Below are 831 nucleotides of genomic sequence, written 5' to 3' on the forward strand. Positions count from 1 at the left end.
TAATTTTTTTCTCAAACTTTTAATTATAATAATGTCATCCTCAAACTATTAAAAAATTGACAATGTCCCACCTCAAAATACAAAAATGACAAAAATGACCCTAAATATTTGTCAATAAGACAACAAATCCTTATAAAATAATAATAATAATAATAATAATTATTATTATTATTATTATTATTATTATTATTTTACAATTTCCACTCCCTTTTCGATTTTTAAAATATTTTAGATTTAATTTTTTTAAAAAAAAAAAAAAATTTAATTTTATTAAGGGTATTTTCGTCATTAGAGAGGATATTGACAATTTTTTATAGTTTGAAGAAATATTGTTACAATTAAAAGTTTGAGAATACATTATCAATTGGGCGATATTTGAAAGGAGCATGGGAACTTTTCCCTAAAAATATTTAACCTTAATCGTTTAAAAAAATGTATATAAATATTTCATCTATCATTTTTTTTTTTTACAATGTCTCTTGAATATTTTAATTTTTACAATATTCTTCAATCTACTATTTAGATTAATATATTTTTCGGGACTTAAAAATAATAAAAATATATTTTTTGATAAAAGAATAAATTATGAGAAATACTTTTTTAAATTTTTATCGTGAAAGAGAGAATTGCTACCCAAATGATAAATTGAAAAAATTGAAACATTGAAATCATTGCAAAAGATAATAATAAAAATATTCACATTCGACGCAATAAATTTAATTTTTTTACTTTCTACTTTAACTAAACAATCAATGCTCCGGCCATCCAATTGCTTATGTTGTGCTGTCTTCGTCCGCCTTCCACCGTTTTTCGCCTCCTCAAAATCGATTG

This window comes from Corylus avellana, chromosome ca3, assembly GCF_901000735.1.
Source record: "Corylus avellana chromosome ca3, CavTom2PMs-1.0".
NCBI classification, from domain to species: domain Eukaryota; kingdom Viridiplantae; phylum Streptophyta; class Magnoliopsida; order Fagales; family Betulaceae; genus Corylus; species Corylus avellana.